The sequence below is a fragment of the Dendrobates tinctorius genome, unplaced genomic scaffold, assembly GCF_039654945.1.
Source record: "Dendrobates tinctorius isolate UK_male_01 unplaced genomic scaffold, ASM3965494v1 ptg000036l, whole genome shotgun sequence".
Taxonomy (NCBI): Eukaryota; Metazoa; Chordata; class Amphibia; order Anura; family Dendrobatidae; genus Dendrobates; species Dendrobates tinctorius.
Window position 1 is genome coordinate 31,510,709 of NW_027361704.1, and position 23,481 is coordinate 31,534,189.

The 23,481-nt window shown below is 39.3% G+C and overlaps 1 long non-coding RNA gene across 1 annotated transcript in view; it reads right to left on the reverse strand.

The window, feature by feature from the left end:
* The window catches only part of LOC141087962 (uncharacterized), a 385,435-nt gene extending 380,080 nt beyond the window's left edge, over positions 1-5,355 (reverse strand). Inside the window, exon 1 of the long non-coding RNA XR_012231784.1 lies at positions 5,255-5,355. This is a non-coding gene — a long non-coding RNA (uncharacterized lncRNA). The remainder of the gene's footprint in view (positions 1-5,254) is intronic.
* Positions 5,356-23,481: the final 18,126 nt, after the last annotated feature.

The window sequence follows — 23,481 nt, forward strand, 5'->3', positions numbered from 1 at the left end:
TAACAATTTGTATGGTGCAATTTCTCCTGATACCCTTGTGAAAATAACAAATTGGGGTTAAAATAATTTTTTTGTGGGGAAAATGTGATTTTTAGTTTTCACAGCTCAACATTTTAAACTTCTGAGAAGCACTTGGGGTATCAAGGTGATCACTACATATCTATGTACTTTCTTTGAGGTGTCCAGTTTCCAAAATGATGCCACTTGTGCAGTGTTTCCACTGTTTAGGCACATCAAGGGCACTCCAAACATGACATGGCGACTGCTTATGATTCCAATCAATTTTGTGTTCAAAAAGTCAAATATTGCTCCTTCCTTTCCAAGCCCTGTCATGCATCCAAACAGCAATTTTCCCCCACATATGTAGTATATGCTAACTCAGGAGAAATTGCAAAACAATCTAGAAAAGTTCCTTGCTGCATCTCATTTCCAAAATGCGGTCACTTTGGGGGGTTTTCCATTATTTAGGCACATCAGGGGCTTTTTAAATGTGGAATGGCATCCACTAAAGATTCAGACAAATTTTGAGTTCAAATAGTAAAATGGCGCTCCTTCCTTTCTGAGCCACGCAGTGCATTCAAACAGTAGTTTTCCCCCACATATGGGGAATGTGCATACTCAGGTGTACTTGAGCAACAATTTGCATTGTGCAATTTCTCATGCAACTTTTCTGAAAATAAAAAAGTGGCTAAAATAACAGTTTAGTGAGTAAAATGTGTTTTTTATTTTAACAGCTTGATGCTATAAACTTCTGTGTAGCACCTGGTAATTCAAAGTGCTTACCACACATCTAGGTAAATTCCTTGAGTGGTCTAGTTTCCAATATACTGCCACATGTGGGGGTTTCCACTGTTTAGCCACCTTAAGGGCTCTCCAAATGCGCAGTGGTGTTCGCTAATCATTCCAGGCAATTTGTGCTAAAAAACACTGCTTCTTCCCTTCCGAGCACTGCCTTGCTCCAAAATAGTACTTTTCCTCCACATATGGGGTATCTTCTTATTCAGGAGCACTTTTGGGGTCCATTTTGTCCTGCTACCCATGTTAAAATAAAAAATTGGGGGCTAAAATAACTTTTTTGAGGAAAAAAACAGATTTTTTGTTTTCAATGCTCAAAGTTATACATATCTGTGAAGCACCTGGGGACTCAAGGTGCTCACCACACATCTAGATAAGTTCATTGAAGGGTCACTTGTCGGATTCTTGACTACATTATGAGCTCTCTAAACACGACATGGCATGACATGGCATCCGCTCTCTATTGCAGCCAATTTTGCATTCAAAAAAGTCAAACGGTGCTCCTTCCATTCCAAGCCCTTCCGTGCACCCAAACAGTACTTTTTCCCCACATATGAGGTATCAGCGTGCTCAAGAGAAATTGATTAGCAAACTTTTGAGTCCATTTTCTCCTTTTACCCTTGTGAAAATAAAGAAATGTGGGTCTAAGTAACATTTTGGTGAAACAAAGTTAAATGTTCATTTTTTTCTTCCACATTGCAAATATTTCTGTGAAGCACCTGAAGGGGTAATAAACTTATTGAATGTGGTTTTGAGCACCTTGAGGGGTGCATTTTTTAGAATCGTGTCCATTTTGGTCATTTTTTTGTTATATAGGCCCCTCAAAGTCAATTCAAAAGTGATGTGGTCAAGGCAAAAATGAAAAAATTAGAAATCGCTGGTCAACTTTTAACCCTTCTAACTTCCTAACAAAAAATATTTTTTAAAAAATTGTACTGATGTAAAGTAGACATATTGAAAATGTTATTCCTTAACTATTTTGGGTGACATATCTCTCTGGATTAAGGGCATAAAAATTAAAAGTTTGAAAATTTTCTACAAATTTCTGACTTTTCAACAAATAAACACGTCATAGGCAAGAAATTTTTACCACCATCATGATGTACAGTATGTCTCCATGAAAAGCCTCAGAACCACCATGATCAATTGAAGCATTCCAGAGGTATTAGCTCATAAATTGACACAAGACAAAATAGCTAAATTTACAAACAAGGAAAATCTAAGCATGCAATAAAATATAAAATCTACCTGCTAACTTGACATCAGTAAATACAATTACTGAGGGTAACTATAATTTTATATATTAGCAGAAAAACAATGTTGTACAATACTTAATAAAGCATTTTACACTAGAATTCTGAAGCTACACTAAATAAAATTGTAAAATTTATTAAGTGGAAATCAGTAAAAGCAAATACTGAATGCCTGTAAATAACTGAATAAATTGTAATTTTATATATTAGCAAAAATACTGTATTTTAAGCCATTTACTTCAGTAAATTTTTCAACAAATTATGCTGTACTATCTACCATATATTATTTTATTTATTTTTTAAAGTGTTTGAAAAAGAAAATCCTGCCCTGAAATTTTAACATTGATTTTGAGTAATGATGTGCAGTACTGAGCACAGCAGATGCAGGTTGCACACACCATGGCGGTGAAAATAAAATAAAAAGTTGCAAAATATGAAAAAAAAAGCTCCCCAAAATGTGTGGCAAAAATTTAGCACATATGCCAATTAGTGATACAGTGCTCTGAAAAATTATTCATACCTAGTGTACTTTTCTACATATTTTAAGTGTTAAGTTACACCCACAAATTTAATGTCCAATGATGGAAAGAGTCCATCATTGGACCCTTCCTCCTGTTTGGCTCCGGCGATGAGCCCGCACCCTTTCTGGGGCATGACAGCTGATCTGATCAGCTGACATGTGCCTGGAACAGCTGCTGGTGGAATCGCGATTCACCCCTGGCTGTTAACATGGTAAATGCCACTGTCAAACTCTGACAGCAGCATTTAACATGCACGTGCAGGAAGCGATTCATTGCCTCCTCCCCTCGGCGCCCGTGTTACATGACAGCGGGTCGCTGATGTTACATGACTGCGGTTCAGGAGAAGACCCCTGTGGTTGTCATTGCTGGATCACTAGGAGTGCCGCCTGGTATTCGGCGCTCATAGCAAGTGAGCATTTCTGCTACATAGGGCCCTACTCTATGTAGCAGAGGTGATCGGACAAGTTTAGCTTCAAGTCTCCCAAGGAGACTATTGAAGCAAGTAAAAAGTAAAAAATAGTTTTAAAAAATATTTAAAAAAATAAAAGTTATAATCACCCCCTTTTCACCCCATTCAAAATAAAACAATAAAAAAAATCATATATGCACATATTTGGCATAGCTGCATTCAGAATCACAAGATCTATCAATATATAAAAATAATTAATCCAATCGATAAACGGCGTAGTAAGAAAAAAAATCGAAATGCCAGAATTACGTTTTTTGGTCACTGCAACATTGCAATAACGGGTGATCAAATGAATGTATCTGCACCAAAATGGTATCATTAAAAACGTCTGATCGGCGCTCAAAAAAATAAGCCCTCACCTGCCCCAGATCCCAAAAAATGGGGACACTATGGGTCTAGGAAAATGGCAATTTTTCTTTTTTTTTTTTACAAACTTTGGAATTTTTTTCACCACTTAGATAAAAAAATAACCTAGACATGTTTGGTGTCTATGAACTCATAATGACTTGGAGGATCATAATTGCTGGTCATTTTTAACATTTTGTTAACTAGTAAAAAAGCCAAGCTAAAAACAATTGTGGGATTTTATTTCTTTTGCAATTTCACCACAAATGGAATTTTTCCACATTTTCTGTTACACGACATTGTAAAGCCAATGGTGTCGTGCAAAAGTAGAATTCATCCCACAAACAGCAAGCCCTCACATAGACATTTCGACCAAAAAAAATCAAAAAGTTATGGCTCTAAGAAGAAGGTGAGCAAAAAATGAAAATGCAAAACCAAAAATACCCCTGATCGTTACAGGATAAAAATGCATTTTACTAGGATTTTATGTGCAAAAACAAGACAAAGTAGTAAGTATTTGTGAAGTGTAAAGGAGCTGATACATGGTTTTCAAAATTTAAAAAAAAATATAATGGAAATTCCAATAAACTTCATTTAAGTTTGTCGGTGTAATGTGAAAAAATGTGGAGAAGTCCACTGGTTATGAATATTTTTAGCACTGTATAGCTTTCCGCAAAAGAAACCAGATTATTTTGTACAAAACAGACACTTTATATCTGAAATTAGGAAGATCTCCAGTGACTCAATGTACATTTAAAGCAGCTTCAAATAACAGGCTGAAACAATGTTTTTGTAAAAAATGAGAAAAAGAGTATATTGAGCATATTGAGCATACGGCTGAGAATAATATCACCGCTAAAAACCGAACAAGATAACTTCGATACAATGGTGAATGTAGAAAAAGAAAATAATTAAATGAAATCAAGGGTGTCTAAACAGGAACTTGCTCTATAAGTTGAAAAAGTAGATAAACAAATGTTGAGAATACATGATAATAATCTTTATTTTTATATAGCGCTAACATATTCCGCAGCGCTTTACAGTTTGCACACATTTTCATCACTGTCTCCGCCCCGATGAGGCTCACAATCTAAATTCCCTATCAGTATGTCTTTGGAATGTGGGAGGAAACCTGAGTACCCGAAGAAAACCCACGCAAACATGGGGAGAACATACAAACTCCTTGCAGATATTGTCCTTGGTGGGATTGAAACCAAGGACTCCAGCACTGCAAGGCTGCAGTGCTATCCACTGAGCCACCGTGTTGCCCAAGATGAAACAAAAACCCCTTAGTGACAGAGCCAATTTGGTACTTAATGACTAAGCCAATTTTTACAATGGACAAAGGAAATTGCCCCATAAAATCAACATGAAGGACCGTGGAGAGCAAACAACCTATATAAGAAAACAGGCCCTCCAAGAGGTTTTTGCACTTTAAGAATACATTTTTATTGAACAATGTCATAGCACAAGTTAAAAAAGGGATGATGACATAGAGAGAAAAATAAATGCAAAACTTTGTGCAGAAAGGAAAAGTTTTTTTTGCCCTCAATGTACTGATAAATATCAAAATCCGAAATAATTTTTTGCATGTGGGTATATAATAATGTAAGTACAGACATTTAAGATTTAGAAGTTACAAGTCATAGCAAAGAGCACAAAAACCAATCCAAGAGGACACCTGGCCAAGGTTCAATATCTGAGCAAATTTGCATAAAGAAGATTGCACCAATCGTTATTCATAAATATACAGCTTATAAGTCCCTTTTTGCACACCATGGTCTAATATGCTTGGAAAGTCCATACAAATGGAACAGATAAGACATTGCTAAATGCTATACAAAAAGTAAAATAGAGGTGCAAATATTTACCAGATGTCCAGAGACCACCACAAAGTACCTCCTGGCGTTTCGAATTTCTTCCACGGAAGGGGTGCATGCAGGCATCCATCCAGGCCCATCTTTTATACCTAACTGAATGATTTCATCCATAATGGCAGGTGTGTTGAAACGCCGCGCGCCGATTCTAATTTGCAATCCATCATTAGAAGGATTATACTGTGCATGGATGAAACGTAACAGACGTTAGCGGCTGTCCGATTGGACAACCAAGTATCATGTGATAAGTATAGCCCGACGCTTTATCCAATGAGTGCATGTGTAGAAAATTGATGTTAAAAACTATCTGATTGGTGGACTGAAGCATGTGACCATCACTATGGAAATTAATGCGAGACAGCCTCACTAGTAGGCGCGATGTCAATTACTTCAAATACATTGACCAAACAGATAAATATAAAATCCTATTGGAAGGATTGCTTAATCTAGTGGCGCAAGTGAAAAACCATCACCGATTGCCACAAATTAAAGAAAAGACACACAACAGGGCATAAGTTCGAATCCAATATAAATCAGATGAATGCTAGTAAAAATAAACATTTTTAGTAATGATTAAACAAATATGCCATATATCAACAGATGGTGCATGCGGGCCTTCATGCAGCACCTGGATGGCGCATAAATAAGAATTCAAAACAGATGCCATATGGAAACACCATAAACTTATCAATGCTACAGCCAAAAAGATAATATATCAAAAATTAAAATCAATATATAAATATATATAAAAAAATAAAAAAAAATAATAATCATCTGTGAAGAAATGTGAAGTTAGACATATAGATAAAAAAGTGACACAAAATATACCGAGATAGGAGATTTATTAAAGATAAAAAAGTGCAAACGTCAAGTGAACTACAAAATGTGCTCAAAATATATAACAACATGCACAATAATAGTGTTGAGAAAATAACAATAAACTCAAGTGTGTATAAGTACATATATGTATAAATACATACACACACGAAATACTTCAAGAGATATAATGTGCTATAACCATCAAGTGAAGTGCATAAAATATAAGAATGTACTTAAAAAACAAAGTGCCCCATTGGCCACCAGTATAAATCCAAAAAATGCCTGAATAACAACAGTATACATACACTCACTGGCCACTTTATTAGGTACACCATGCTAGTAAGGGGTTGGACCCCCTTTTGCCTTCAGAACTGCCTCAATTCTTCGTGGCAGAGATTCAACAAGGTGCTGGAAGCATTCCTCAGAGATTTTGGACCATATTGACATGATGGCATCACACAGTTGGCGCAGATTTGTAGGCTGCACATCCCTGATGCGAATTTCCCGTTCCACCACATCCCAAAGATGCTCTATTGGATTGAGATCTGGTGACTGAGGAGGCCATTTGAGTACAGTAAACTCATTGTCATGTTCAAGAAACCAATCTGAGATGATTCGAGCTTTATGACATGGCGCATTATCCTGCTGAAAGTAGCCATCAGATGTTGGGTACATTGTGGTCATAAAGGGATGGACATGGTCAGCAACAATACTCAGGTAGGCTGTGGCGTTGCAACGATGCTCAATTGGTACCAAGGGGCACAAAGAGTGCCCAGAAAAAATTCCCCACACCATGACACCACCACCACCAGCCTGAACCGTTGATACAAGGCAGGATGGATCCATGCTTTCATGTTGTTTACGCCAAATTCTGACCCTACCATCCGAATGTCGCAGCAGAAATCGAGACTCATCAGACCAGGCAACGTTTTTCCAATCTTCTACTGTCCAATTTCGATGAGCTTGTGCAAATTGTAGCCTCAGTTTCCTGTTCTTAGCTGAGAGGAGTGGTACCCAGTGTGGTCTTCTGCTGCTGTAGCCCATCTGCCTCAAAGTTCGACGCACTGTGCGTTCAGAGATGCTCTTCTGCCTACCTTGGTTGTAACGGGTGGCAATTTGAGTCACTGTTGCCTTTCTATCAGCTCGAACCAGTCTGCCCATTCTCCTCTGACCTCTGGCATCAACATGGCATTTCCGGCCACAGAACTGCCGCTCACTGAATTTTTTTTCTTTTTCGGACCATTCTCTGTAAACCCTAGAGATGGTTGTGCGTGAAAATCCCAGTAGATCAGCAGTTTCTGAAATTCTCAGACCAGCCCTTCTGGCACCAACAATCATGCCACGTTCAAAGGCACTCAAATCACCTTTCTTCCCCATACTGATGCTCGGTTTGAACTGCAGGAGATTGTCTTGACCATGTCTACATGCCTAAATGCACTGAGTTGCCGCCATGTGATTGGCTGATTAGAAATTAAGTCTTAACACACAGTTGGACAGGTGTACCTAATAAAGTGGCCAGTGAGTGTATATACAGTAGATAAATATGGCCACATCAAGTGCATATAAAAATCTAATATATAAAGCTCAAAGTGTGTATGTGTGTATGTATGTGTGTATGTGTGTGTGTGTATGTTTGTTTGTATGTCCGGGATAGGCATCCGCACCGTTGCAGCTACAGCCACAAAATTTGGCACGGTCACACGTCTGGACCCCGAGAGCGTCCTAAGCTATGTTGTGAGGCGAAATTTTAACCCCGCGCGTTCCAATTCACCAAACAATGTTGCCCCTATCTACAAACTGGGGGGAAAAGTGTGTGGGCGTCAAGCCCTGCCCCTCATTGTGATGTCACAATGCCCCTATTTGCATACTGGGGAAGCAGTGTGTGCGCGTCAAGCCCCGCCCCTCATTATGATGTCACAATGGTTGCCATGGCGACGCTGATGTCATCAAAGGTTGCAAGCCCTGCCGCCGCTCATTATGATGTCATAATGGTTGACTATGAGATGGAGGATGTGTGATGAGTATATGGGCACCGGACTATGGGATGGAGGATATGTATGATGGGTATATGGGAATGGCACTATGGGATGGAGGATATGTATATGGGCACCGGACTATGGGATGGAGGATATGTATGATGGGTATATGGGAATGGCACTATGGGATGGAGGATATGTATATGGGCACGGGACTATGGGATGGAGGATATGTATGATGGGTATATGGGAACGGGACTATGGGATGGAGGATGTGTGATGGGTATATGGGCACTGGACTATGGGATGGAGGATATGTATGACGGGTATATGGGCACGGGACTATGGGATGGTGGATATGTATATGGGCACGGGATTATGGGATGGAGGATGTGTGATGGGTATACGGGCACTGGACTATAGGATGGAGGATATGTATGACGGGTATATGGGCATGGGACTATGAGATGGCGGATATGTATGATGGGTATATGGGCACTCGACTATGGGATGGAGGATATGTATGATGGGTATATGGGCACGGGACTATGAGATGAAGGATGTGTGATGGGTATATGCGCACTCGACTATGGGATGGCGAATATGTATGATGGGTATATGGGCATGGGACTATGGGATGGAGAATATGTATGATGGGTATATGGGCATGGGACTATGGGATGGAGAATATGTATGATGGGTATATGGGCATGGGACTATGGGATGGAGGATGTGTGTGATGGGTATATGGGCACTCGACTATGGGATGGCGAATATGTATGATGGGTATATGGGCATGGGACTATGGGATGGAGAATATGTATGATGGGTATATGGGCATGGGACTATGGGATGGAGAATATGTATGATGGGTATATGGGCATGGGACTATGGAATGGAGGATGTGTGATGGGTATATGGGCACTCGACTTTGGGATGGAGGATATGTATGATGGGTATATGGCACGGGCCTATGGGATCGTGGATATGTATGACGGGTATATGGGCACGGGACTATGGGATGGAGGATAATTATAATTTTCTATAACTAACCACAGTTAGTTACTATGCCCGGGCAGCACTGGGCTCTTCAGCTAGTTGCATATAAAGTGCAATAAATAGTGCCTATATAGCAGCAGTGAACTCATATATAAACGTGTACGGCCATGTAAAGTGCATATATGCTTGGATATGAAAGTGACATAAGTGCAAATATAACAAAAAAAACTAATATCTAAAATGACATAAACATACAATGTATGAATACCCTTTTACACATTCCACTACCTGACCAATGATGTGCAAAAAGTACTTCAAAAATTTCAAAAAGTGTATATATAAAAAAATAAAAGAAAAAAGGCACCATTTATAGAGTAGATAAATACATCTAATTGAAAAGTCCATAAGGCAATATGTCGAAATATTCTAACATTGTATATAGGCTGACTAAATCAAAAAAGGCTGCAGATATAGGCATCAAAATTCAGAATGGAGATTGTCCTCTTAACCAAAAGATCCTTCCTCCATCAAGTGGGTATGACAATGGCGAGTCTTCATCTTCAAATTCACATATGAATAAAATATCCACTGCAACAATATTAGAAAGAGTATTCTCACAATTTAGGTAAAACAAGAAATGGCCTATAAAGTGAAGATAAAAAACAAAAATTAAAAAAACAAAAAATAATGAGTAAAAAAATTTTTCACAAGAAAGGGGCTTAACTCAGGATCTCATTAAGACCTTTGGGGCGTACCGTTTCCAATTTCCATATCCATTTTGATTCTAATTGTGATAACATCTTCTTAAAATCACCACCACGATGGCTCATTTTCACACAATCTTTCATGATCCAGCATGGGCTTTGTCTTTGGCCCGTCCTGGTCAGACAGGGTTTAATTGTTTCTGCCTCTCTCTGGCAGAGGGTGGCTATTTAATGCTCACTTGACCTAGGTTCGGTGTCAGTTATACTCCTGCCCTCGGCTGAGTTAGTTGACCTCTTGTGTACGTGTTCCTTGTGCCTGATATCTTGCTTGCTTGTTTGGTTTTGACCCGGTTCTGACCCTGTTATGAGTTCGGCCTGTCCCTCTTGTACTGCGCTACCTCTCTGTGCATGACGCTCTGCCTGTGACTTGACTATTCTTTGCTCATCCCTCTGGTACCGCACAGCCCTCTCCGTGTACGAACCCTCGCTTGTCTGACCTGCGTTTTCCTCTCCTCCTCTACAGTTTCCCTACAGTAGGTACATTATATCATCTGCAGCAGTAGGACGCTAAGCCCCGCCCCCTGCAGTCACATGATCTAGGTCCTGGGGCTCCTTACTATTTTCAGTGCCGCAGGTCCTGTCTGCTTGAACCGTCATTACTGTATTGGACCCCGCGCTCTCCCATAGTGTGGGTAAGTCACCCTGCTCGGCGTGGACAGTTTGCCGATGCCGACAAGGTCCTGACATTAGAGCCCTGACACAATCATTACCAATCACTTTCAAGCAGCAGCAAAAAAGGCAAATGTAATTCTAGGATGTATTAACAGAAGCATACAGTCTAGATCACGTGAAGTCATTATTTCCCTCTACTCCTCTTTCGTCAGACCTCATCTGGAATATTGTGTCCAGTTTTGGGCACCACATTTTAAAAAAGACATCAACAAACTGGAGCAAGTTCAGAAAAGAGCGACCAGAATGGTGACCGGTCTGCAAACCCTGTCTTATGAGGAAAGGTTGCAGGATTTGGGAATGTTTAGTTTGCAAAAGAGAAGACTGAGAGGAGACTTAATAGCTGTCTACAAATATCTAAAGGGCTGTCACATTGTAGAAGGATCATCTTTATTCTCATTTGCACAAGGAAAGACTAGAAGCAATGGGATGAAACTGAATGGGAGGAGACACAGATTAGATATTAGAAAAACTTTCTGACAGTTAGAGTGATCAATGAGTGGAACAGGCTTCCACGAGAAGTGGTGAGTTCTCCTTCAATGGAAGTCTTCAAACAGAGGCTGGACAGACATCTGACTGGGATGATTTAGCGAATCCTGCTTTGAGCAGGGGGTTGGACCAGATGGCCCAGGAGGTCCCTTCCAACTCTACGATTCTATGATTCTATGATTCTATTTGAGATTGCATCCATGTACAAGTTTGAGATGCTTCAGAATGGGTTTCAGGGACAAAGAGTTTTCCACTTTCTCTGCACTGATATTATCAAGGAAGTGTACACGAATTCTCACACGCAATCTCCTGCTTGTCAAACCAACATAAATAAGATTGCAGGGACAGGTAGCATAATAGACTACATATTCCGTATTGCATGTAATGTGCTGAGTTATCTGAAATTTCGTACCACTGCTTGAGACAAATTCTGAATCCCTTCTCATATTTGGACACGCAAGAGAGATCCCACAAGGGAAAAAACCCAACTTCGGTCCACTTGATCCAAAAATATTTTGGTATAACGGTCCCACATAGTCACTTCTCACCAAATGGTCCCTCAGATTTTTTGCCCTACGGTAAGTAATGGAGGGTTGATCAGCAATACTTCTTTTGAGTGTTGTATCCATTGTCAAAAGAGACCAGTGTTTAGATAAGGCCTGTCTCATTCTAAACCAATTCTCATTAAACTGAGAGATAAATCTCTCCTGATCTGTTCCAGTTTTCACCTCACGGGGTTTAAGGAGATCTTTTCTTGGGGTACTCATAGCCCTCCGCAAGCCCCTCCTAACTGATCTTCTGCTGTATCCTCTATCTAAAAATCTCTTGGATAGTTCACGAGACTGTAGGGTAAAAGAAAAATCATCAGAACAATTGCGTCTCAATCTTAAAAATTGACCAATTGGGATATTATCCTTTAGATGTTTCGGGTGGGCGGAAGACACGTGTAGCAGAGAATTAACTGCAGCACTTTTCCTAAAAATATTGTCTTGTCTACAAGACAATTAAAATTGTCCTTGAAAAGATGAATATCTAGAAATTCAATGGAAGTCTGACTGTAGTGATGGGTCAGATTTATGTTATAGTTATTGTTATTCAAAGGCAGGCTACTAAAATGATAAATGGAATTGGTTCACTACAATACCCAGAAAGGTTATCAAAATTAGGTCTATTTACTCTAAAAAAGAGAAGACTTAGGGGAGACCTAATATATATGTACAAGTATATCAGAGGGGAATACAGAGATCTCTCCAATGAACTGTTTGTACCAAGGACTGTGACAAGCACAAGGGGGCATTCTCTTCGTTTGGAGGAAAGACAATTTCTGCACCAGCATAGAAGAGGGTTCTTCACGGTAAGAGCAGTGAGGCTCTGGAACTCTCTTCCTGAGGAAGTGGTGATGGCCAACTCACTGAATGAATTTAAGAAAGGAATGGATGCTTTTCTTGTGAGTAACAGTATAGAAGGTTACGAATAACATAATATTATGGGTAGATGGTTGACCCAGCTTAGGGGAAGGAATTTTTTTCCCTATGGAGAAAATTGGCTTCTACTCTGTGGGTTTTTTGCCTTCCCCAGGATCAGCAATGCAGACAGTTGCACTAAAAATAGGCTGAACTAGATGGACATAAGGTCTTCCTTCAGCCTTCAAAACTATGTTACTATGTTACTTTTTGCACATCATTGGTCAGGTAGTGGAATGTGTGAAAGGGTATTCATACATTGTATGTTTATGTCATTTTAGATATTAGTTATTTTTTGTTATATTTGCACTTATCTCACTTTCATATCCAAGCATATATGCACTTTACATGGCCGTACACATTTATATATGAGTATACTGCTGCTATATAGGCACTATTTATTGCACTTTATATGCACCTTTTATATGCACTTTATGTGGCCATATTTATCCATATATGTATACTGTTGTTATTCAGGCATTTTTTGGATTTATACTGGTGGCCAATGGGGCACTTTGTTTTTTTAGTACATTCTTATATTTTATGCACTTCACTTGATGGTTATAGCACATTATATCTCTTGAAGTATTTCGTGTGTGTGTATGTATTTATACATATATGTACTTATACACACTTGAGTTTATTGTTATTTTCTCAACACTATTATTGTGCATGTTGTTATATATTTTGAGCACATTTTGTAGTTCACTTGACGTTTGTACTTTTTTATCTTTAATAAATCTCGTATCTTGGTATATTTTGTGTCACTTTTTTATCTACAGTATATGTCTAACTTCACATTTCTTCACAGATCATTATTTTTTTATATATTTATATATATATATTTTTTTTATTTTTAATTTTTCTTTTTTGATATATTATCTTTTGGCTGTAGCATTGATAAGTTTATGGTGTTTCCATATGGCATCTGTTTTGAATTCTTATTTATGCGCCATCCAGGTGCTGCATGAGGGCCCGCATGCATCATCTGTTGATATTTGGCATATTTGTGTAATCATTACTAAAAATGTTTATTTTTATATACAGTGGGGAAAAAAAGTATTTAGTCAGTCAGCAATAGTGCAAGTTCCACCACTTAAAAGATGAGAGGCGTCTGTAATTTACATCATAGGTAGACCTCAACTATGGGAGACAAACTGAGAAAAAAAAATCCAGAAAATCACATTGTCTGTTTTTTTTTCATTTTATTTGCATATTATGGTGGAAAATAAGTATTTGGTCAGAAACAAAATTTCATCTCAATACTTTGTGATATATCCTTTGTTTGCAATGACAGAGGTCAAACGTTTTCTGTAAGTCTTCACAAGGTTGCCACACACTGTTGTTGGTATGTTGGCCCATTCCTCCATGCAGATCTCCTCTAGAGCAGTGATGTTTTTGGCTTTTCGCTTGGCAACACAGACTTTCAACTCCCTCCAAAGGTTTTCTATAGGGTGGAGATCTGGAGACTGGCTAGGCCACTCCAGGACCTTGAAATGCTTCTTACGAAGCCACTCCTTCGTTGCCCTGGCGGTGTGCTTTGGATCATTGTCATGTTGAAAGACCCAGCCACGTTTCATCTTCAATGCCCTTGCTGATGGAAGGAGGTTTGCACTCAAAATCTCACGATACATGGCCCCATTCATTCTTTCATGTACCCGGATCAGTCGTCCTGGCCCCTTTGCAGAGAAACAGCCCCAAAGCATGATGTTTCCACCACCATGCTTTACAGTAGGTATGGTGTTTGATGGATGCAACTCAGTATTCTTTTTCCTCCAAACACGACAAGTTGTGTTTCTACCAAACAGTTCCAGTTTGGTTTCATCAGACCATAGGACATTCTCCCAAAACTCCTCTGGATCATCCAAATGCTCTCTAGCAAACTTCAGACGGGCCCAGACATGTACAGGCTTAAGCAGTGGGACACGTCTGGCACTGCAGGATCTGAGTCCATGGTGGCGTAGTGTGTTACTTATGGTAGGCCTTGTTACATTGGTCCCAGCTCTCTGCAGTTCATTCACTAGGTCCCCCTGCGTGGTTCTGGGATTTTTGCTCACCGTTCTTGTGATCATTCTGACCCCACGGGGTGGGATTTTGCGTGGAGCACCAGATCGAGGGAGATTATCAGTGGTCTTGTATGTCTTCCATTTTCTAATTATTGCTCCCAGAGTTGATTTCTTCACTCCAAGCTGGTTGGCTATTGCAGATTCAGTCTTCCCAGCCTGGTGCAGGGCTACAATTTTGTTTCTGGTGTCCTTTGACAGCTCTTTGGTCTTCACCATAGTGGAGTTTGGAGTCAGACTGTTTGAGGGTGTGCACAGGTGTCTTTTTATACTGATAACAAGTTTAAACATTACTACAGGTAATGAGTGGAGGAAAGAGGAGACTCTTAAAGAAGAAGTTACAGGTCTGTGAGAGCCAGAAATCTTGATTGCTTGTTTCTGACCAAATACTTATTTTCCACCATAATATGCAAATAAAATGAAAACAAAACAGACAATGTGATTTTCTGGATTTTTTTTTCTCAGTTTGTCTCCCATAGTTGAGGTCTACCTATGATGTAAATTACAGACGCCTCTCATCTTTTTAAGTGGTGGAACTTGCACTATTGCTGACTGACTAAATACTTTTTTTCCCCACTGTATTTTTACTAGCATTCATCTGATTTACAGTATATTGGATTCAAACTTATGCCCTGTGGTTTGTCTTCTCTTTAATTTGTGGTAATCGGTGGTGGTTTTTCACTTGTGCCACTACATTAAGCAATCCTTCCATTAGGATTTTATATTTATCTGTTTGGTCAATGTATTTGAAGTAATTGACATCGTGCCTACTAGTGAGGCTGTCTCGCATTAGTTTCCATAGTGATGGTCACATGCTTCAGTCCACCAATCAGATAGTTTTTAACATCAATTTTCTACACTTGCACTCATTGGATAAAGCGTCGGGCTATCACATGGTACTTGGTTGTCCAATCGGACAGCCGCTAATGTCTGTGACGCTTCAGGCATGCGCAGTATAATCCTTCTAATGGTGGATTGCATATTAGAATCGGCGCGCGCGGCGTTTCAACACACCTGCCATTATGGATGAAATCATTCAGTTAGGTATAAAAGATGGGCCTGGATGGATGCCTGCATGCACCCCTTCTGAGGAAGAAATTCGAAACGCGCATCAGGGGGTACTTTGTGGTGGTCTCTGGACATCTGGTAAATATTTGCACCTCTATTTTACTTTTTGTATAGCATTTAGCAATGTCTTATTTGTTCAATTTGCATGGACTTTCTAAGCATATTAGACCATGGTGTGCAAAAAGGGACTTATAAGCTGTATATTATGAATAACGATTGGTGCAATCTTCATTATGCAAATTTTCTCAGATATTGAACCTTGGCCAGGTGTCCTCTTGGATTAGTTTTTTGTGCTCTCTGCTATGACTTGTAACTTCTATATCTTAAATATCTGTACTTACATTTATTATATACCCACATGCAAAAAATTATTTCGGATTTTGATATTTATCAGTACATTGAGGGCAAAAAAAGCTTTTCCTTTCCGCACAAAGTTTTGCATTTATTTTTCTCTGTATGTCATCATCCCTTTTTTAACTTGTGCTATGACATTGTTCAATAAAAATTTATTCTTAAAGTACAAAAACCTCTAGGAGGGCCTGTTTTCTTATATAGGTTGCCAATTTTTACAAGTCTCACCACGCTTCAACGTATCCCACTGATTATGAGAATGTTTTTTCGTGACATATTGTACTTCATGTTAGTGGTAAAAGTTATTCGATATAACTTGCACTTATTTATGGAAAAATTGGAAAATTGGAAATTTTTTAAAAAAATGTTGCAATTTTCAAGATTTTAACTTTTGTACCCTTAAATCAGAAAGTGGTGTCACACAAAATAGTTAATGAATAACATTTTCCACATGTCATCGTTACATGAGCACAATTTTGGAAACATAATTTTTTTTAAAGATGTATAAGGGTTAAATTTGACTAGCGATTTTTCCTGCAAATTGAGATTCTGGTTTTGGCTTTTATCATAAGTCATGTAACAAAGCTTGTTAAAGGGTCAACATTGACTTTTAGGATTGCTACTTCCAATAGGTGGCACTAGAGTTCAAGTCCTCTTCTTCTCTGAAGAGACAATTTGCTTTATATAGTGAAACATATTTTGAAAGTCTCTGTATAGGGTTTAACAGAATTTATTTTTTCATCTACACATTTTTTCCCTTTCTCTCCGATCATGTCTGTCTTTGCTATTTCTGGTCAAAAGTTCCTAAAACAGCCCTCAAAGGATGAACAGAAAGAACACCGTGAGCACAACTCAAGATGGTGCTAAGGTTAGGTTCCCAAACTGTTAAAGCAACAAATATGAACCTAGCACTCAACTTAAAGGTATTTGTAAGGCGGTTTACTGTAGTACACGAAAAAAGACGTTTCGGTCAATGTCCACCGGTGGACACCGCATCTGGAGGCACGTTTGCCCCTCTCCTATATACTGACAAGCTCATTACCTTAGAGAGATTATTCTCCTCAATGCCTAAAGCATCATCGTCCTTTCTGATAGATGCCTATAAGCTCTACACAATCTATATACCACACGTAACTGAAGAAGGTCACATTGACCGAAACGTCTTTTTTCGTGTACTACAATAAACCGCCTTACAAATACCTTTAAGTTGAGTGCTAGGTTCATATTTGTTGCTCAAAGGATGAACAACATCAGTACATTCGTCAAGCAAGCCTATTTTGCATATTTTAAAGTAAAATTTGGTAATCAAGATAAGTCTTGGGCCCCTCACAAGGTATGCAAGCAGCATATTGAGAGTTTATGGATGTGGACAAAGGGAACATGTGATAAGTGTGGTAGATCAACTCACCCGGCTGCTCAAGTCTCTGCAGTTCTGAGGATCTGCCCCGCTCAGTGTTAGCAAAACCTCTTGGTTCAGTTTAGCTCTCAGATAAGAACTTTCCTGGAGTTCCTCTCTCCTCACATGCTAGACAGTGACTGCTTCTGGAGGAGAGCTATTTAAGCCCAGGACCACTCCGTAGGGTGGACATAGGGTGGACAACCTCCCACCCGCTCTATTGTTGTCCACAAAAACCCAGCCCATTACACAAACTAACTGTTAACCCCTCACAGCACTTAGTGTGCTAGAGGAAATTCTCTGTGTTTCACATCACTGATGCCACTAAGGGCAGTGAAACATATCATTATTATTACTGTGCATTTGTATAGCGCCATTTATTCCATGGCACTTTACATGTGAAAAGGGGAAATATAGACAAGTATAATAAACATGTGTAAGACAAGGGGCACACAAGTACATAAGGAGAGGGGACCCTGCCCGCGAGGGCTCACAGTCTACAGGGATGGGTGAGGATACAGTAGGAGAGGGTAGAGCAGGTCATGCGGTGGTTCAGTAGACCGAGGATCATTGCAGGCTGTAGGCTTGTCGGAACAGGTGCGTCTTCAGGTTCTTCTTGAAGGTTTCCGTTTATTAGTGGCTTTATCACATAAGATGCAATTTGATACACCTATGGTTTGGCGAGAGATATCTAGTGACTCATTCAGCTGAAATCCCAGAGCCAGTTTTGCTTGAACTACCCTTTTTTCAAGAACAGCATTATGCTGAGGAATAAAGTTAAAGCAATGATGAAGATTTTGAAATTGAAGATGTCTCTGATATAGATGTCTTTTTGTTAAACATTTATTTGTCTCTGAAAGTATAGGAAGCTAAGTAGAGCGACTGTAAAAGTAATTTTGGCAGAATCCATAGTTTAGAACTTAGTTTTTGCAAACTAAAATACTTTCTTACTTAGGTAATCTAACGTAAGGCTCTGTGCACACGGTGCGAATTCTGCTGTGGATCCGCAGCGGATTTGGCCCTGCGGATTCGCAGCAGAGCTGAATGTGATGTACAGTGCCATTCTTTTCTATGTAAAATAAAATCCGCTTTGCACATGGTGCGTTTTTTTCCACGCGGATTTGGTGCAGAATGAAAACTGCAGAATGTGACTTCTTTTTTTTTTTTTTTTTTCATAAGCTAGCCTGATTTAATATTTCAGTTTGGATACAAATTTTCAGAACAGAGCCTTGAAAAATTGGCAGACATTTACAGCTCAACTTTCAAAAAAATTGTAATTTTCTGAAATTGCTACACAATTTTTACATGCAGCTGTTCACAGATTGGTAAACCTCTAACTATCTTTGTTTCTGAGAGACTCTGCCTCTATAACATGCTCTTTTTTTTTTTTTTTTTTTTCTTTTCCAATATTTTTATTTTTAACAAGGGTATAGAGGGGGGGGTAGAGGGGATGGGGGGGAGTTGATGTAAGGGTAGGGCAGTAAACATAACAACAAACATAAATTTGCAAAGCAGCAACAATTTGACCCAAGTAAAGCAAGGGACGCAGCCCTTGAAAAAATAGCATTGTAAACAACAAACTATGGTATATAGAATAGAAGCAAACAGTGCTATGATAGAACATGACTTTGACCTTAACATTATAAAGACCAATATAAGATAATACAGAGGCCAAGAATAATTAAATATAAAGGCTAATCAGGTAAGTGGGAAAGATTGATCCCATTTGTGCCACTTTCTGTAGAATTAATGTTCTTTTGTGTGGTTTTGCTGCAGTTTTCCACCTGCTCCATTCTAGAAATCTGCAGGTGGAAAACCGCACAAAAACTGCACTAAAACCGCCCAAAAAATGCACTAAATCTGCAGGAAAAATGCAGGTCATTTGACCTGCGGATTTAGTGAATTCTGCACGGAAAATTCCTAAACAGAATACGCACCGTGTGCACATAGCCTTAGAAGCCATTCCCACTTTCCTTATCTCTGTAGATGTAATAAAGACATGTTATTGGGCATCTGAGAACCAGACAAGAACTGGCAGACACTGGTTGTGTGTATTTTCTTGCCTCCAATGCATCGTATTTATTTTCATTGATGGCAGAATGGAGATAGTTTGAATCTCAACCCAAGTTAGCTCTCCTTGGAAAGGGCTTCCTCAAGATCGTGAAGTGCTGTAAGTGTTAATAATCATCTTGAATGTAGCTTTGAGGACTTTGAGGGGTGCAGCTTTAGAATCATGTCACTTTTGGGTATTTTCTTTCATATAGGTCCCCAAAGTCACTTCAAATGTGATGTGGTCCCTAAAAAAATGATTTTGTACATTTTGTTGGAAAAATGATAAATCGCTGTTAACTTTTAACTCTTGTAGCTTTCCAACAAAAAAATATGTTTACAAAAATAAAGCAGATGTAAAGTAGACATGTGGGAAATGTTATTTATCAAGTATTTTGTGTAACATAACTTTCTGAATCAAGGGCATAAAAACTGAAAGGTTGGAAATTGCAAAATTTTCTAATTTCTCACCAACTTTCAGATATTTTCAAAAATAATTGCAAGTCATTTTGAAAAGCGTTACCACTATTATAAAGTATAATATGTCACAAAAAACAATCATAGAATTAGTGGGATCCATTGAAGTGCTCCAGTTATTACCACATAAAGTAATACTGATCAGATTTAAAAAAATTGGCCTGGTCATTAAAGGGAACCTGTCAGCTGGATTGTGCTGAGTAACCTACAGACAGTGTCAGGTTGGCGCCGTAATACTGATGAAAATGATACCTTTGTTTATTAAATCCATCTTGTGGTTGTTGTTTAATCTTTATTTTCAGTTTTGAGTTAATGATATGCTTGTGCTTCATGGCGGCTTATGAGGGGTCTTCGTGTGGTACTCTGAGGTATTCATCAATATGACTTCTGACAGGTCACTGATCCCTCACTGACCTGCTGCTTATTTTAAATAGTGAATATTATGTATATTGGAAAAAAAATCACCTTCAGCAGGCAGGCACCAGCGGCGGCACCTGCACAGCAGCATGGTCGCATATATAATGTGCCCTTAATTATTTTAAGTCATTGTATAAATAAATTCATTAAAAATAATATCTTTCTCAAAATGGCACCGGCCAAGCCTGTGCAGTAGCAGCTATCGGTGATCTGATAGCCATCCTGCTCCAACCGGCACTCAAAGATGGTGTCACCAACGTCCACGCCGTAGCATCTATCTGCTCTTGCTAGAGAAAAAAAAGTCTCCACTAGGATGGTGTTGGCCATGTCAGCGCTGTAGCATTTGTCAATGATCTGATAGATGCTACTGTGCAGGCGCCAACGGCCCTATCTTGGAGGAGGCAATTTTTTCTCTCTAGCAAGATGGCGCCTCAGGTGCCAGAGCAGTAGCATCTATTGGATCGCCAATAGCTGCTACTGCGCAGGTGCCGCAGGTTCGATTTTGAGATGATTTCTTTTTTTAGTAATTTATTTATATAAGCAAATTAAAGAATTAAATGCACATTATACATGCGATCACGTTGCAGTGCCTGTGCTGCCATCAGCGCCTGCCTGCTTGCTGAAGGTGATTTTTTTTCCACTATATATAATATTCATTATGTAAATAGTGGGCAGGTCACTAAGGGATCAATGACCTGTCATAATCCATAGAGATGAATATGTAAGCAGGGCACCATATGAAGACCCCCTCACAGGCTGCACCGGAGCACGAGCATATCATTAACTTAAAAGTGAAAGTAAAGGTTAAACAACAACTACAATATGGATTTCATCAACCAAGGTATCATTTTAATCAGTATAACGGCGCCAATCTGACACTGTAGGTTACTGAGCATAAACCTGCCGACAGGTTCCTTTTAAGGTCAAAATTGGTTCCGTTACTAAGGGGTTGTTTCTTGGAAATTAGATGCTTTTCAGTATTGGAAGTAAATTTGCTGTAAACCACACTATTTGGCGGGGATCACACTTGCGAGAAACTCGCTTGAATCTTGCACCTTAATATCTGGCACTGCCGCCGGCACTCAAGGCCAGAGTGTGCGGCTGCATGTATTTCTATGCAGCTGCACACTCCGGTCCCGAGTGCTGGCGGCAGTGCCGGATATTGAGGTGCTAGACTCGTGCGAGTTTCTCGCAAGTGTTATCCCGGTCTTTAAGAAAGTTCGGCGATGCAGGTAAATTTGTATTACATATGATCCACTCAGCTCAAATTACTTTGCATCATTATCATCCATGCACATTACTACTACACATTACTGTTTATTATAGTCAAAATTTATTAAAAAAATAGTCTTTATTTGATGAGAGTTTAATAGCCCTTTAATTCATGACTGAACCTATTTACATAATGTTATTTTCAGAGTCTAAAAACCCTTTGACAGTAACATAGTAAGGTTAATTGACAATAGGAATGCTTTCTCATCTTTAATTCCATAATTATTTTTTACCATTTTTACTTTTATTCATTATGTATCTTTTTCAGAATTCATGTTTGCATGCATTAATCATTTCTTGAAGTATAAAACTAAAATATTGTAACAGTTATATTGTAAAACAAGATGTGATGTGTTATGTCAAAGTTAATATACAGTCATGGCTGAAAGTGTCGGCACCCTTGAAATTGTCCCAGAAAATGAAGTATTTCTCTGAGAAAATTATTGCAATTACACTTGTTTTGTTATACACATGTTTATTTCCTTAGTGTATTGGAACAACCCAAAACAACAGAGAAAAATCAAATTGGACATAATTTTAAACACAATCCCAAAAATGGGTGGGACTAAATTGTTGGCACCCTGAACTTATAATAATAATAATCTTTATTTTTATATAGCACTAACATATTCCGCAGCACTTTACAGTTTGCACACATTACCATTGCTGTCCCCTATGGGGCTCACAATTTAAATTCCCTTTCAGTATGTCTTTTGGAGTGTGGGAGGAAACCGGCGTACCCGGAGGAAGCCCACACAAACCAGGGGAGAACATACAAACTCCTTGCAGATGTTGTCCTTGGTGGGATTTGAATCCAGGACTGAGCCACCGTGCTGCTCGCCCTGCCACCAAACTTAATATTTGGTTGCACACCTTTTGGAATAAATAACTTATTGCAGTTTTTAGTCTTGATAAAATTCCTCTTTTAGACTAAAAAGCCTACAATATATGGGGCAGGAAGGAACCCGCTAGTTAAAATTACCTGGGTCTGAAGGGATTGGGAGTGGTGAGTGCACATGTCACATGAGTTTGCTACAAACAGAAAAAACTGACCAGCACATCCCAGCACAGGTGGTTTTAACTAGCCGGTTCCTTCCTGTCCCTTAGATTTAGGCTTTTTAGTCTAGGAAAGGTATCTTATCAGGACAGGGACCCAACTATAAGGTATGCATTGATATTGCAGTTGGACTCATATACTTTGGCCAATTTATGTGCTAATTACCTTCTTTTTGCTGTAAATTTTCCTATAGCAATATTGCATTTCCAATTTTCCAAAATTTCACATATATTATACTAGCTGAAGAGCCCGGCGCTGCCTGGGCATAGTAATTAACTATGGCTTGTTATAACAAATTATAATGATTATATCCATGTATATAAAGCTGAGTGTATAGCCCCCGCCCACTCCGCATAGCCACATTTACTATAATATCCCACATCATCCCGTCAGCCAAAGCTACCGGACTACTAATAACCCACATCATCCCGTCAAGGCCACGGGACTATAACCCCTAATATCCCACATCATCCCATCAGCCATAGCCACCGGGCAACTACCACTTATATCCCACATCATCCCGTCAAGGCCACTGGACTACTACCCCTAATGTCCCACATCATCACGTCAGCCAGAGCTACCGGACTACTACCCCTAATATCCCAAATCGTTCCGTCAGCCAGAGCCACCGGACTACTACCCCTAATATCCCACATTATCCCGTCAGCCAGAGCCACCAGACTACTACCCCTAATAGCCCACATTATCCCGTCAGCAAGAGCCATCGGACAACTACCACTAATATCCCACATCATCCTGTCACAGCCGCCGGACTACTACCCCTAATATCCCACAACATCCCGTCAGCCAGAGCCACTGGATAACTACCACTAATATCCCACATCATCCCATCACAGACGCCGGACTACTACCTCTAATATCTCACATCATC